The sequence below is a fragment of the Nicotiana attenuata genome, unplaced genomic scaffold (assembly GCF_001879085.1).
Source record: "Nicotiana attenuata strain UT unplaced genomic scaffold, NIATTr2, whole genome shotgun sequence".
Lineage (NCBI taxonomy): Eukaryota > Viridiplantae > Streptophyta > Magnoliopsida > Solanales > Solanaceae > Nicotiana > Nicotiana attenuata.
Genome location: NW_017670530.1, coordinates 20,041 through 36,812, shown reverse-complemented (window position 1 = coordinate 36,812; position 16,772 = coordinate 20,041).

Sequence of the window (16,772 nt, the reverse complement as noted above, 5' to 3'; positions counted from 1 at the left end):
TGGAAAAGGGTCCGATTGACCACCCGAAACTCACCCGAGGCCCCCGGGACCTCAACCAACAGCACCAATACATCCTATAACATCATTCAGACTTGTTCCAATCATCAAAACACGTCAAACAACACCGAAACCATCAAATTACATCGGATTCAAGCCTAAGTTCTTCTAAAACTTCCGAAACATGCATTCGATCAAAAACCCAACCAAACGACGTCCGAATGACCTGAAATTTTGCACACACATCACAAATCACATAACGAAGCTACAGCAACTCTCGGAATTCCATTCCGACCCTCGGATCAAAATGTCACCCATCAACCGGAATTCGCCAAAATACTAACTTCGCCAATTCAAGCCTAATTCTACGCCGGACCTCCAAAATAAATTCCGATCACACTCCTAAGTCACAAATTATCCCCCGAAGCTAACCGAATCACCGGAAATCACATCCGAGCCCTATAACTCATAAGTCAACGTCTAGTTGACTTTTCCAACTTAAGCCTTCCTTAAAGAGACTAAGTGCCTCATTTCTACCAAAACCAATCCGAATCAACTATAACACACCAAATACTGATAATGAAACATGAAGAAGCATAAAATGGGGAAAACGGGATGGTAACTCATGAGACGACGGGTCGGATCGTCACACTAGGGTTTACAGGTTAGAGACGGGGGGTGGGAAATGAAAGGGTTCTCTAGGGTATGGGGGGTGTTAGGACAGTTTTATAGTTAAAGGGTGTTGAGTTCCCAACCGTTGGATCATCAGAGATCAACGGTTGGGATTGAAAGCAGCTAACGGCGTCGTTTTGTAACTGGGGGGTACTGGACCGGGCATGGGGACTGGGCTGGGTGGAACTGGGGCAAAAGGGTTTTGGGCCACTGAATTTGGTCTTTTTGGTGGCCCAAAACAAAACCAGCCCTTTTTCTTCTTTTTTTTTTTGTTTTCTTTCTTTTTCTTTCTTTTCTTTAATAAAAAATCCTAACTAAATTAATTAAATCCTAAATTACTCCAAATTATAAAATCAAGCTAATTATATATTTGTAATATTTACAAAATTAATTAACCCTAAGTTACCGAAGAGAAAATTACCCATCTAATGGTAAGAGCTAAAATGAACAATATTTGTGATTTTCATTTTAATAATAATTAATTAACCAATTAATCCTAAAATACGAACACAAAGCCTAATATGTAATGCATGAAATTTTGATATTTTTGTGGTATTTTCTATGCTTTTAATATATGCAAGAAATGCAACTGAAATGCAAACATTTGAACAAATATTCCTAAAAATTCTATAAAATTAAAATGACCTACAAAATCTATTGTGTGATTCTGTAGGAGTATTTTGGGTCGGGCAAAACTCACGTGCTCACAGGCAGGACATGGTGCTGCTTCAGCTCACTGAGGACATGACCCTTGATAGGAGGGTGTGGAGGTCGAGGATTAAGTTAGAAGGTTAGTAAGCAGTTTATAGTTGTTCACCGATAGTCTTAGTAGCATGCATGTCCCTTCATATTCTTAGATTTTTATTACGTTTATGTGATTTTGTTCGCCTCAGGTATTGTACTCCCTTTTGCTATTATTTGGTACCACTTATCCTTTATCTCTCCCTTTTTCTTTTATCTTCCATCTTTCTTCCTTCCTTGCTTTCCTCTTCTTCTNACAGGTCCGTTATAATATTTTAACCTTATCTGTGAAATTTGGTGAAAAACGGAAGTAATTTGACGTGATTCGGACCTTTGGTTGAGAAAATAGAAAGTTTGAAACTATCTTGAAAATTTCATGTGTTTTGGTGTTGAATTCATAGTTCTAGGTGTTATTTTGGCGTTTTGATCACATGAGCAAGTTCATATTATGTTTTAAAGACTTGTGTGCATGTTTGGTTTGGAGCCCCGAGGGCTCGGGTGAGTTTTGGATAGGCTATGGAATGATTTTGTACTTAAGGAAAATTTTCTGGTATGTTACAGGTCTGCAGACTTCGCATTTGCGAAGTCTGGCTCGCATTTGCGATGTGAAGGCTGGGAAGGGGACCTTTGCATTTGTGAAGCTCATTGTCGCAATTGCGATTAGAACAGAGGCCGCATTTGCGAACACTTGTTCGCATTTGCGATGCCAGTAGCATTTGCGAGTTCGCATTTGATCGCAAATGTGATAACTGCGACTGTTCAAAACAATTTTTGGACGGGATTTTTCATTCATTCTCCCATTTTTCAAAACCTAAACTTCAAGAGGCGATTTTGCAAAGATCATTTCTTTCCCAAATCATACGTAAATGATTCTTAACTCATTTCTTTCAATCTATTTCATCTTCTTACAAGATTTCATCCTAGAATCTAGGTATTTTCATGGTGGAATTGGGTGTTTTTGGGTAGAACTTACGAATTCCGAAATTTGGGAATTTGGACCTTTTCCAAAACCAATTGTACATCCGGGCTCGGGGGGTGAATGGGTAATCGGGTATTGGTCCGAATTTCAACTTTTGACCAAGCGGGCCCGGGGTCGATTTTTTGACTTTTTGGGAAAAATGTTGGGAAATCTATAATTATGCATTGGAATTGGTTTCTTTAGCGTTTATTGATGTTATTAAGTTAAATATGGCTAGATACGAGTGGATTGGTGGAGGAATCGAGAGGTAAAGTGGTATTTGAGATGTGAATTACCCGTTGGCTTGAGGTAAGTGTTTGGTCTAACCTTGACTTGAGGGATTAGGGATTTCCGATTTGCTTGCTATGTGAAATACCATGTGTGTGGCATATAGGTGTGGTGACGAGCACCTATGCGTCGCCAAATTACCTATTTAGCCTGTTTCCTTTCCTCGTTTCCCTATATATTGCTTTCCTGTCTTAATTGCTACTTGCTTAATGATGCTTCCATGCCTAATTGCTTCTTGTTAAATTTTGTTTCCCTATTGGTGTTGTTAATTGTTCCATAGTTCCATTATATCACACTATTGGCCTATGTTGGTTTATTGCTGCTTCATGGTGCACTTTGGTTGGTTTTGCTGTGTAGTTTTAACTAGTGAAGTTTGATTATTGTAGTGATATTCCATTGTGTTGGTTTGAGGTATAAATGTTGTGGTGGATTTGAGTTAACTTGTGAAACGCTTATCTTTATTTTGTGATTGGTGCTGATATATATATATATATATATATATATATATATATATATATTGGTATCGTGTTACACGCCGCAACAGGAGGAATAAGGGTGAAATGTGATTGTCTGGTAGGATCGGGTTGCATGCCGCAACAAGAAGTAATATGGGTGGACAGGTGGGATCGGGTTGCGCGTCGCAACTAGAGGAATAAGGGTGATATGTGTTGAGGAGTAATAAGGGTCGACAGGTGGGAATCGGGTTGCACGCCGCGACAAGTAGGAATAAGAGTGAATATTGATACTATTGTTGCTTATATGTTGGGATCGGGATGCGCACTGCATCAGTTGTTATTATGTTTTCATTTCTGTTAAGGCCCATTACTGTGATGTTGAAACACCCTTAAGGATTTGTTATAGTTGAATACTAGTAGAACATCTGGGTTCCGAGTTTATTTAAATGCCAGTCATTGCTTTATTACATTATGTATTTCCTTTCTGTTTAGTATAAATTGTTGCAGGTTGTAAATGTTGTATGCCCTGCCGTAGCCTCGTCACTACTTTGTCGAGTTTAGGCTCGGCACTTACCAGTACATGGGGTCGGTTGTACTGATACTGCACTCTGCACTTCTTGTGCAGATTTTGGAGCTAGTGGCTGATCGCGAGGTTGGTTACTGTTGCTGTTTCTCGGAGACCCAAGGTAGTCCTGCAAGCGTTCGCAGGCCCTGGTTCCCCTTCTATCTTATTTCATTTTCTGTTTTATCTATTTCCGAGACAGATGTAAACTTTTTGTTCAGACCCTTATTTGTAGTATTTGTAAACTGTTCGTGAGTTGTGACACCAGTTCTGGGTGGAAATTTATTACGGTTTTGTTATTAGTATAAAGATAATCTTTTAAATTGTGTTTTTCCGCCATTATTTTCGATGATTTACTTTGTTAACTCGTAATTGTTAAAAGATAAAGAAAAAAGCTAAAATAATCTATAACGTTGGCTTGCCTAGCTAGTACAATGTTAGGCGCCATCACGGTCCCGACGGTGGGCAATTTGGGTCGTGACACATTATGTCCTGCATTAGCTCTTGCAGCATCTCAATTCTTGTTAATGGGGGGAAGATTGAAGCCTTCAAGCCCTCTAGAGGAATAAGGCAAGGAGACCCAATATCTCCTTACCTTTTCATAATGTGTATGGAGAGACTATCCAAGTCAATAGATAAGGCTGTCTTAGACAATCAATGGCAGCCTATAAGTATCAGCAGGTCTGGCCCTAAAATCTCTCATCTCTTCTTTGCTGATGACCTCACTCTGTTTGCCAAAGCAAGCAACAGAAACTGTACTTCCATACACTCTATTCAGCAGACCTTGAATGAGAACTCAGGCAAAAAAATCAACCTTGCTAAGTCAAGGGTGCTCTTCTCCTCTTACACATCCCATGATACATTGGAGAACCTCACCAACTCTCTGTCTATTCAAGCTACCACATCCTTTGGTAAATACCCATCTACCATAAGAAAGCCACTAGTGCAGACTTTCAATTCATAATTGATAACATGGAATCCAAACTGGCTAGCTGGAAAACCAGTTGCCTCAACATGACTGGCAGAACTGTCCTGGACAAGTCTTCCTTAAGAAGTATCCCCAGCCATGTCATGCAGTATATCAATTTGCCCACCAAAGTGACCAAACAAATTGATAAAATCCAAAGAAACTTCATCAGGGGCACCACTCCAGACAAGAAAAAACTGCACCTCATAAACTGGGATAAGGTTACCAAAGAAAAGGCTGATGGAGGTCTAGGGCTCCAAAAAGCTGATCTAAAAAATAAAGTAGCCCTTACTAATCTTGCCTGGATGACTTATCACAACACTACTAGCTTATGGGCAAGAGTCCTCATTTTTAAGCATTGCAACTGGAGCCCCACACCTAGAGCCACTGGAGCCCTTAGATACCCTAGATACCCCAAATCCCCAACCTGGCAATGCATCCTCAAAGGATGGGACACTTGTAGAAAGGCAACCAGATGAGTAGTTTACAAAAGAAAAAAGGGTCAACTTTCTGAGTGATGTCTGGATCCCTAATCAACCAGCAATTAGGGACATGATCGAAGGCCCTATTTTTCAGAATGATCTAAATGCCAAAGTAGACATTGTCTACAATTCAGGGGCTTGGGATCTCTCCACCATATCCATGGATCTGCCCCCGAGAATTTCCAACATGATCAACTCTATCTTCATTCCCCCAAATCCCACCAAAAGATGACAATCTTATCTGGGGATTAACTGCTAGTGGTTCCTTCACCAACAGTTCTGCTTACTCTTTTCTTAGCACAACTAAAAACAGTGTTGGAATAGAAGAGTAAGGAACTTTCAATTGGATCTGAAAACTCCAGACACCCAACAAAATAAAGAACTTACTCTGGCTTCTTACCCACAAAAGGCTTCCTACTGGGGCTACCTCCACAGAATTGGGGTCAACTGTAACCCCCAATGCTCTTACTGCCATAATTGTGAAGAAAAAATTGACCACATCTTCTTTGAGTGCACAAATGTAGTCTAGTTCTGGCATGAATTACTGTCAAAAGCATCCATTGAGAGCAGACAACAGAACCCCATCTTTTTCAGCCCAACAATGGCCATCAACTTGGAATACAATTAGGAAAAAATCCTTCAATGGCCTCACTCTTTGGAAAAATATCCTTCCTTTCTGTTTCTGGCATATCTGGCTATGCAGGAACCACAATCTATTCAATAGTAAAAAAAGATAAGATCAACACTGCCAACACCATCTCTAAAGCTACTGAATACTTTGTGTTGACAAAAAATGCCTTCACCAAAACAACCCACCAAACCACCACCTAATAGGAGCCACCCAGAAGAGGCTCTTATAAGTTGAATAAGGATGGAGCACCTAAGGGCAACCCAAGCATATGAGGAATAGGTGGAGTTTTCAAAAATCATAATGGGGAATGGATAATGGGATTTATGGAAAATATCCCACACACAACCAACACTTTGGTTGAGCTAAGGCTCTCCTAAAAGGACTACAACTTGTTGAGCAAAACAATTGGGTTCCTTTAGACATAAACACTGACTCGGCAAAAATTATACAAATGTTAATCACAGGCAACCTAACTTATGATCCTATAATTTGAGAATGCAGGTCCTTAATACACAGGATGGACAGGGTCGTGGTGAAGCACACTTACAGGGAGCAGAATAGGGTGGCATATGCATTAGCTAAGGAAGCAACAAAGCCAGTTTTTTTGAATAAATCTAGCCTACTGCCAGTTCCTCCGATGTTTGCCAATGATATCTTTTGGGCAGACATCCTAGGAATTGATATTATTAGGATTTTTGTGGGCTGAATGTGGATACAATATTCAAAAACATTGCTACGCTAGGGGTCTTACAATACCCCACCAGTGATATATCTGTGTAATGTATTTTGTATGCTGGTAATATATAAATTTCCTCTTAACCAAAAAAAAAATCAGGAAAAAGAAGCGTAAATGTACTTTTGGTTTGTTGAGATTTGAAAGAAGAATTGTAGAAAACCCCTCAATTTTATAAATATTATTTCTCACTATTATCCGCAAAAATTTGAATCTATAGTTGCTTATTGGATGTTTTACTTGCATTCCGTAACTGTACTCAATTAGTACACTGATGTATCGAGGGTGTTTGATATTATGCCTGAACCAACTGAATTTCTTTTTTCTCTTGTGACAGATACTCTACCAAGTACTCATATATCATTCAGCAACCTGAATTCATCTTTCGTACTGTAAATTGAGTCAACAATCCGAAAAGTGCTTTTAAGTTATGAATTGAGTCACTTTTGACTGCCAAAACTTATAGTAACACGTTTGGCCAAGTTTATTTTTTAAGCAAAAGCGCTTTTTTGGGGGTTAAAAATGCTTTTTTTTTAAATATTTAAAATTAAGGTGTTTGGCCAAGCTTTTGAAAGGAAAAAAGTGCTTTTGAGGAGAAGCAGAAACAGTTTTGGACAAGCATAAAAAATAGCTTATATCGAAAAACACTTTTTCGAAAAGTACTTTTGAGGAAAACACACTTACAAGCAGTTTTTTAAAGCTTGGCCAAACACTACTTGTTGCTCAGAAGTACTTTTCAAAAGCGACACAAGCCAGGCATCGCATTTGCGAGCCAGAACTCGCAATTGCGATGTTTGCAGTCCAGCACCAGAAGGAAAGAAGCATCAGATATTTCCTAGTCCAAAATCATTTTGTAGCCTATCCGAAACTCACCCGAGCCCTCGAAGCTCCAAACAAAAAATGCACACGAGTCCTAAAATATCATACGAACACGCTCGCATGATCGGAAAATCAAAATAACACCTAGAACTACGAATCAGACACCAAAACTAATGAAATTTTTAAAGAAACTTAAGAACTTTCAGTTTCTTAATCGGACGTCCGAATCACGTCAAATCAACTTCGTTTTGCATCAAATTTTGCAGATAAGTCATAAATACAATAATGAACTTATACTAAGTTCCGAAACCAAAATTCGGATCCGGTAGCAACAAAGTCAAATGTCGGTCAAACTTGAAATTTCTTTAAAACTTTAAACTTCTAGTTTTCAACAAATTATGATAAATCAAGCTAGGGACTTCCGAATTCGATTTCGGACATACGCCCAAGTCCCAAATCATGATACGGAGCCACCGGGACCATCAAAACACTGATCCGAGTTCATTTTCTCAAAATGCCGACCGAAATCAACTCAAATGAGTTTTAAAGCATGATTTCACATTTTAATCAATTTTTCACATAAAAACCTTCCGAAAAAGACACGGACTACGCTTGCAAATCGAGGAAGGCTACACGGAGCTAATCGAGGTTTCGAAATACGAAATTGAGGGTAAAAACTATAGATGACCTATCGGGTCATCACACAGATGACATGCATTTATTTATTTATGTATCTTCAACAATCCCCTCAAGTGCCGGCCTTTTTTTTTTAGTATCACATTTAAATGTGTGACCATCCTTGCATGTAAATATTTAAGTTATTAGAGAGAAGAAAAAAATTATTTATTTATATTTTCAACGGCCAAGCTTCATTGAAGTCCTTTTTTCTTTTTTATGCATCTATATATCTATCTATCTATCTATCTATTTATATCTATATCTATCTATCTATATTATTATAAAAACACGAATGTTGAGAGCTAAATATTGAACGACTAAAATATCCTCGAAATATTGATAGACTTTTATGTCCTTAATAAATTGAAATACCTATTTACTGAACAATTTAAAGATGGATATAAAAGGAATATCCAAAATAGTACCCCCAGGATAGAATTCTTTTCTCATCGAGTTAGCAATACGCCTATATTACTGCTAAAAAATTGCTTTACTTCTAAATTCTAATTGTAGTATGAGTCAAATATCTCTCTAAAGTATGCCAAATAGTTGTTTTGTAATTAATGTGGCAAATTATAAAATATTTCACCGATGTAAACGTGATCAAACATTCCTCTTGGGATTTTGGTTTGTAAAATCTTATCTCCTCTCCGTTTATTTGAATTTTACAATGTAATGAGATTTGGATCAATACGGCTTAACTAGATTAGTACGGCTTAACTAAAGTAAAGTACTGCATTACAAAAATTATTAAATATTATTGTCTTCTTTTTTGTGTTTTGATTGTGTCGAAACTTTATTAATGAGATATTATATTCTTCTTATAGTTTAAGGAACGGATTATTGAAGTTTATACATATTTGATAATAGCAATTACTTTTACAATATCAATGCAATTAAAAGTTTATAACTTACAATACGCATTTACAATACGCATTTGATAATATTTGACATAAGATATTCGTGCAAAGCACGCACATAGAGTCTAGTATATATAAAGGAGGGAATAGAAAAGGTGACTTGGCACCTCTCTTTGGCCAAAGATTCTATTTATCTTTTTTTCCCTTTTTTTGCTTTTTCCCTTTCATTCTTTTCATTTAAATTGCTTAGTAATTGGAAATTGACCATTTTCTATCCTATTTATTACATCTGATTATATTTATTTCAGTTACAAAAGAAAAATTAACAAATATCATGTTGTTTGTTTTCCAGAAGTCATCTTCTTCAAAAAATTGTGCAACAGTTGCAACAATCAATGTATGCAATTTCAACAGACGCCACTTTATATGTCATAAAAATCTATGTCTATATATAATATTAATATATATAAAAATAAACTGAAATGTCTCTATTAATTTATATATACGTTATGAGCTTTCCTTCTTGTAGCGTCGGTTACGGATCCCTTTACATGAAAGGGTTATTTCAAGTTTCAAAAGTTTCTTCCGTATTTCGTCTACATGCCATTCTACTTTTCTAATTCTGTTGATGTTCCATACTTCCACCCCATATTTTTCGATCATAGTATCCATCTCTTTATTCTATTTTTGTTTACAGATTTGGAAAGTTTTTCTCTGAAAGTTCAGTTTTTTTTTCTTTCTTTGTTGATGTTCATAACTTTTATTAAGCATACTGTCACGATCCGGATTTCCCACCCTCGGGAGTCGTGATGGCGCCTACTATTAGGAGCTAGGCAAGCCAATTATTTATTACCTCTTTTAGCAAACCTCGACATTAATTAAACAACGAAACATTTAATAGAAAAGCGGAAGTCTTAAATATAAATAAACTGAAAGCAATGCGGAAGTTCCAACACAAAACTCTACCCAAGATTGGTGTTACCATACTCACGAACATCTAAGGTTTACTAAATACAATAGACTGAAAGAAGTCATAATCGGTTTGTTTCGGTACAAGGGATAAAAAACTGAAATAGAGATAGAGGAGACTCCGAGCCTGCGAACGTCAGCAATGCTACCTTGGTGTCTCTGGACTGAAGGTCTACTCCCAATCTACTGTTGTTGTCCAAAAGCTGCTCCGGTACCGTGATCTGTGCAAAAAGATGCACAGAGTGTAGCATCAGCACAACCGACCCCATGTGCTGGTAAGTGCCTGGCCTAACCCCGGCGAAGTTGACGAGGCTAGACAGGACTACCAANACATATATATATATATATATATATATATATATATATATATATATATATATATATATATATATATATGTATAAAATAGAAGAAAATACAGAAATTTAACAAGTCAAGAGGGAGGGGAGCATGCTATAGGGGATGCAACAATCCGGATAACAAAAATCAACAAATAGAAGGCGAAAATGTACAACTACAATATCAACGAGAGTAGAAATTTAACAATTTGCACGGCACCATCCTTCGTGCTTTTACTCTCGTTCTCACCAAAACAATCAAATAAAGTGCACGACATCAACCTTCGTGCTTTTCCTCACATAAACACTCATATCATGGCACGGAATGACCCTTCGTGCATTAGTATAAAACATGCCACGGAATATTCCTTCGTGCATTAATAATCAAAACATGGCACAGAATGTTTCTTCGTGCATTAATAATCAAGACATGGCACGGAATGTTCCTTCGTGCATTAATAATCAATACATGGCACGGAATGTTCCTTCGTGCATTAATAATCAAAACATGGCACGGAATATTCCTTCGTGCATTAATAATCAAAACATGATCGTGCACGACATCACCCTTCGTGCTTTATCGCTCGTCCTCATCCAAACAACAATCACAAACAATGGGGTAAGGGAATAAACAAACAAAATAGAAATCCCGGCAAGGGAACAATAACAATAATTTCAATATCTCGGCAAGGGAGAAAATCAATATACGAATACAGCCCGGCAATGGAATAATCACATTTCTTTCTCTTTCTTTCATTTCTTACTCAATAATTACTTTATCGTTCAAGCCACGCTACAAAGAGTTCACAAATCATAATTCTTTCTCATACTCTTCACATTATACGGAAATCATCAATTACACAAGGAAGAGTCACAACAAAATTAGAATAAGCACAAATAAGGACTCACGGTCATGCTAGACACCAATGTATAGATACTCGTCACCATGCCTATACACCGTACTCGACAATTAGCAATTAGCAAACAATACTCTAATCCTATTCCCTCAAGCCAAAGTTAGATCAAACACTTACCTCAACTTCCACGGCTAAATCAATCCACAACGACCGCCTTCCCTTTCGAATTCGGCTCCAACTCAATCAAATCTATGAAATAACGACTTTACAACATTAATATAAGCTAAACAAATCAAACCCAATGCCTAATATAGTTTTCTAAGCTTTCTTCCCAAAATTCCAAATATCGACCCCAGGCCCACTTGGTCAAAACCCGAGGTTCGAACCAATTTCATATCACCCATTCCCCCACGAGCCCGAATATACAATTTATTTTCAAGTTTGACCCCAAAACGAGGTCTAAATCAAAGAAAATTAAAAAGCCCTAACTCTACCCAATTCCCCCAATTTCCAGCCTAATCTATGTGATTTAAGCTTAGGAATTCACTAATTAATAAGAGAAAATGAAGAAAATAGGTGGGAAATTACTAACCCAAATGGTCTTGAAGAATGGGGGCTTCAATGGACTCCTAGAGCTTGGGGAAGAAGAGAGATCGTGAAAATTTTGGAACTAAACCCGTCACTGTTCTATTTTTGAAGCATCAAATGACTGGGCAAAAATGCCCTATGCGTTCGCGACACAGGGGTTGCGTTCGCGAAGAAGGGGGAGCTGGCAAGCATCGCGTTCGCGAGAGGGGGATGCGAACGCGTAGGGTAAAATATTGGGGTCCAGGGAATTGGCCTATGCGAACGCGATAGGGGATACGCGAACGCATTGAATGAAAGACTGGAACTACGCGAACGCATGAAGGCCTTGCGGACGCGAAGAGGAAGTTGCTGGGCTCCTGATTTTGGCTTACGCGATCGCGATGGTGGTGACGCGAACGCGAAGGAGAAAAACACTGAAGCTATGCGAACACGAGGGTGGAGTGCGAACGCGAAGAAGGAATTCACTGTGCACCAACAGCAGATTTTTCTACAATTTTCCTAACTCCAAAACCATCCCGAACACCTCCGAAAACACTCCCGGGCCCTCGGGGCTCCTAAGCACTCACACAAACTAACTCAACAACATCCTACGAACTTACCCGTGCGATCAAATCGCCAAATTAACATCAAAAACAATGAATCAAACCTCAAAATCATCACTTTTTCATCAAACTTCATAAGCTATCATTTTTAGAGATTTAGGTCCGAAACACGTCAAATGAGGTCCGATTCCAACCAAATTCCACAGAAAGCGCTTAAACTACATATAAGACTTGTACCGGGCGCCGGAATCGAAATACGGACACGATACCAACACGTTATAATCCATTTTCGTTTCAAATTTCCATATTAATTTCAGAAAACAATTTCACAGAAAAATTCATTTCTCGGGCTCTAGACCTCGGAATTCGACTCCGGGCATATGCCCGAGTCTCATATTTTTCTACAGGCCCTCCGGGACCGTCCAATCACGGGTCCGGGTCCGTTTACCCAAAATATTGACCCAAGTCAACTTTAATCATATTAATACCAAAATTCATCATTTTTCACACAGAATTCATATTTAAGCTTTCCGGCTACGCGCCCGGTCTGCGCACGCAAATCGAGGCTACTAAAAATGAGGTTTTCAAGGCCTCGGAAGTGCGGAAAGGAGAGAAAACAGGTGATGACCCTTTGGGTCGTCACACATACGTTGCGAATTGTAATAGATTCTCTTGAAACAGGTCTGTGGTCTCTATTGGAACTTGAAGATCTGACTTGCTAAATATAGTTTGTTCATATTAGATTTCTATCAGTCTTGCAAGTGGATGTCTTCCGTATGTGACTTTGATGTTTCAGTAGTTGTGGCTCATGAAAACGACGCTCAATGGTATCTTCATTGTCCTTTTGATGAGTTTCTCCGTGACTTTTTCTTGATTGTTATTTTATTATCTCCTTAGTTTGTTTTATTTAAATTTTAGAATTTCGTCAGTCCCTATAAACTGTTTCTTTGGAATTTTCGCCAGCATTAGTTTCTACAGAGTTTGTTGAATATTAGGTAACTACTCTTATTAATATGCAAAGGTGAACGAAACCATAGTCTTTGCCATGTTCTTTATTTGTTCGACAATATGGTCTAAAGAAGGAACAAGGAAAATATTATCGTCGCTGACTAGGTGCAAGTATTGGATATATGAAAGAAATCTCTAATTTATGAGTTATATATTGCCTCTTAGAAGTAAGGTTTAGTATGAATGCATCAGAAAGAGTTTTACATTTCACTCAACAAATATTCAGTTACAAAAAAAATCGGCAAAATACATAGTGATCATAATATTTACATGACAGATTTTAATAGGTGTATTTGGTAAATAAATTTCAGATAGAGGTATATTATATAACACATGAGATAGTCATTAAGAATCCATATTACTCTAGGAGTTCGTGTTTACTGTTCTTGAGATCCAAGTCATAGGGTATGAGAAATATCCGAAGGATCGGAACAAAGTTCCGTGTTTGATTGACTTTTGATTTTGGGCAAAATATAAAATTGATCGGCAAAATTACTTGCATTCACTAGCCCAAAGTATGATAAAATATGTATATTTTTATATAATGCACACATATATAAAAAGATATATACTTTGTTGACTATTATTTTTGGAAGCGGCTATAAATATTTCTCTTTGATTTTCCTGTAGGACTGTACTTTCCCTGTAGGAAACTAAATAATGTACTACGGAGAACCTTACAAGGGAGAAGAAAAAACGGACATCAACTCATATTTGCATGGAAAATTATACAAGATAGCCGGTATAAAAGATAATAGTGGGAAAATATATATTTTATATATATTAATGTAATATACATATTTATATATAATTGGTGTGTCTTTTTTTATATATTTTGCTAGCGAGCGTAATTATTTTTGGCTAATCCGCCAAATATGTAACTTGCCCTATTACATCCCTGATATATTCCCATTACTACTTTTTTATAGTTATTTTTTTTTATTTCCTCTTTTCTTGGTCAAGTTTAGGCATACTAATTCAAATGGAAAATCAAGTTTAGTCTGCAACTTTGAGAAATATTCCTCAATCAAAGGCAGGATGCATGTTAAAGATTGATTTTCTTTATGTTGAATTATGGGTTATATGAACTTATTTTGACCTTTTTCTTATATTCGCGCGAAGAGCGAACAAATACACTAGTTCAAATATAAAGTGGTTGATGGAATTTTATAAACAGTAAAGATGTTTACTGTGCATATTTCTTCTAATTAAGATATTTCTTCGAGAAGGACAAATGAGGAAAATTTCTTTAAAAGGCCTGTTTCCTTTGTGATACATTGAGATCTAACATAAAAACATAATCTTCAATTTGACAAAATTAGCTGGCTAGGTTAACAACTTACATTCAATTACTAAAAAATATTAGTACAGCATTTTATACATAGAAACAAAGGGCAAAAGATGAACCCTAATTAATTAATCGAGCTAGATCTATTTCCCTTCATTAATATTACAGCCAAGTCATTGAGATGAATGATAATACGATAGATGCTGCTAATAGAAGTTTATCAATTAAAGAGCAACATTTATTCCAATATCTAGATTGAATTAATGAGTTACCAAGTTATAGTTCGTCACAAAAATCCGCTCAGGATTAAATCTGAGGGAATAAACAAGCTTTAAGATTAATTGTTCTGCCTCAAATTCAATCCTAAGTGGATTCCGTGGTCACGAGAAACTTGGTGATTCATTTATTCAATTATAGATCAACGTGCTTCTTCCAAAATCTAAATTGAATTAATAAGTCACCACATTATTTATCACGAAAATCCACTTAGGGTTGAATATGAGGGAATTAACCAGCCTTAAGATTAATTGTTTTGCCTCAAATTCAATCCTAAGTGGATTCCGTGATCACGAGAAACTTGGTGACTCATTGATTCAATTTAGATGAATCCCAAAATGGTCTTCGTTATAGACTTCCTCCTCCTTTGCCATAGCTTGAAGTCTGGAAAAAAGAAAATTTCAGACAATTAATTACTTAGATCTAAGTCAAGAAATCAAGGTTAAGGAAAAAAAAAAATGAAACCATGGTATTAAAGCATAGAAATAATAAAGATATGATATCATGTTAATAACTTATCTCATATATGAAATAACACTTCTCATCTTCTCTACGAATTAAAACAACCAACAATTTGTACGAAGAAGAGTGTTCTAGGATATGGGTTTTTATAGCAAAATAAATGACAAATATTAAGACTAGTTATTAATAGCCTGGATTTGATGTAATCTCTTGCCTCTAATTTGACTTGATTTTTGTAATCTACTTTAGTCAACTTGTTGCATGGATTCTTGTAGTCCAACACACTTAATTTAGCGGAAACTTTTTCAAATATCACTTCTATCCCTCTTTTATCAGAAATTATTTAATTTTAGGAATGGGTATATATTCATATTTATCACATATTGTCGCATTCAGATCAAAGAATGGACCATAGTCATCGTCTGAACGTGACAATGACCTTTTATACCACATTAGTGATTTTTATTTATTTTTATTGTTCGAAAGAAAAAGAATTTCCAGCTCTTGCTTCTACAACTCATGCCTATGTTATATAAAATAAAATACTACATGAAAAATGTATCATTGTGTCACTTAAATGGCACATCTTTCCGTCCAAAAAGAATGATACGGTTCGAATTTTGAGAGTCAAACTTTTTCGTTTTGATCACGAATTTGAACGTAGAATTTTTACTTTTTTTGAAATAAAAATATACATCATTAAGAACTATATAAAAAGTACTATAAGTCACAATAATTAATAATTTAAAATAATTAAGAAGCATATAAAAAAGTCGCGACCAAATAACAACTTGTTTAATTTTACTCACAAAATTGTATTTGTGATTGTTATAAGTTCCTTTGAGGAATTACAGGAGACGATGAGAAAGATTACCAGGAAGATGACCTTATTAGTTGAGTTATGTTATTTAATGTGTTCGAAACAAATAACCTAAATAAATTGAAACCCCAGAAAAAAAATCAGAACTTGAATTAATTTCGAGCTCACAGAATTTATTGTGTGTTCTTAAGGAATTTAATCTCTCGGAGTATTCAAGGTATTGAATTATTTCCTCCAAAAATAGAATAGATATACCTTTATTGGAATAGCAGTACTTCACAGCAAACTTCTAACCCAAAGACTGGAGTAATTAACAAAAACTTACTATAATATAAGAGAATGATATCGTATCATTAAGAGCCTACGACGATTTGGCGAAATGAGTATGGAGATAATAGTGTGATAACATGAGACTCAGTTTACAACTTTTACAATACTAAAGGAAATTTAGAGACGCACGCGCAAAAGAAGAAGCTAGCTTTGGGCTTTGATGGGAATTAATGCTCGGTCATGTGGATGACACACAATGAATCTCGAGAATTAATCCGTGGATCGTGGTAGTGAGAGCCAAAAGGAACTTAGTTCGAAGGGATTGTTTGGGCCATGTGAAATTTAGTTCGAGGAGAAGATTGTTGGGTGTGCAAATAAAGTCCTTTGTACATTAGTAGCTAAAAAGAATAGGAAGCTACATATAAAGTAAAAGGATACTCATAATTGCGTGAGATATTTTGGTAAAAATCGCGCAAGCTTGATCTAAAGCGGATAATAGCATACCATGTTAAG